The sequence below is a fragment of the Propithecus coquereli genome, unplaced genomic scaffold (genome assembly GCF_000956105.1).
Source record: "Propithecus coquereli isolate 6110/MARCELLA unplaced genomic scaffold, Pcoq_1.0 Scaffold117, whole genome shotgun sequence".
In the NCBI taxonomy this organism is placed as follows: domain Eukaryota; kingdom Metazoa; phylum Chordata; class Mammalia; order Primates; family Indriidae; genus Propithecus; species Propithecus coquereli.
In genome coordinates, this window is record NW_012135747.1 from 4753889 (window position 1) to 4754410 (window position 522).

Consider the following 522-nt stretch of genomic DNA (forward strand, 5'->3'; position numbering starts at 1 on the left):
TATTTCTATATGGTTTATTACTTATGGAATGGTTTTACTCAAAATGTTTCATGTGGTTGTTGCTTAGGCTCTGTGTGGTAAATTAGCTGAATATTTTAGTTATCTTTCTCCCCAGTATCGTAGAAAGTCTTGAAGGCCAAGATAAAGCACTTGTATACATTAATTATAAGCACCATTTACTAAGTCTCTAATATATTCCAGGTATTATTGTTTATAGACATAACCTTAATTCTCACAAAACCTCTATATAAATTTATTCTCACAGCATATAATAAAACTGGAGTTTAGGATGGTTAAGTTACTTGCTATCTAACTATTATTTGGTAGAATTGAAATGTGAATGGAGGTCTGTAGGACAATAATTTCTGCCTTTTTCTATAGTGCCACTTTTTTCTTTTTATCTTTTTTTAAAGGGTAATGGAAATCTCCTAAAGTTTTTAAATAGATGAATAATGTAAGCATATCAATGTTTTATGCAGTAGTAATAAGCATAGCGAAATTAAAAAGCAGATTAAAGGAAGA

General features: G+C 29.3%; 1 protein-coding gene across 1 annotated transcript in view; it reads left to right on the forward strand.

Annotated features, from left to right (window-relative positions):
* CTNNA3 (catenin (cadherin-associated protein), alpha 3) overlaps window positions 1–522 on the forward strand; it is a 2098639-nt gene that overhangs the window by 1942144 nt on the left and 155973 nt on the right. The window lies entirely within an intron of this gene.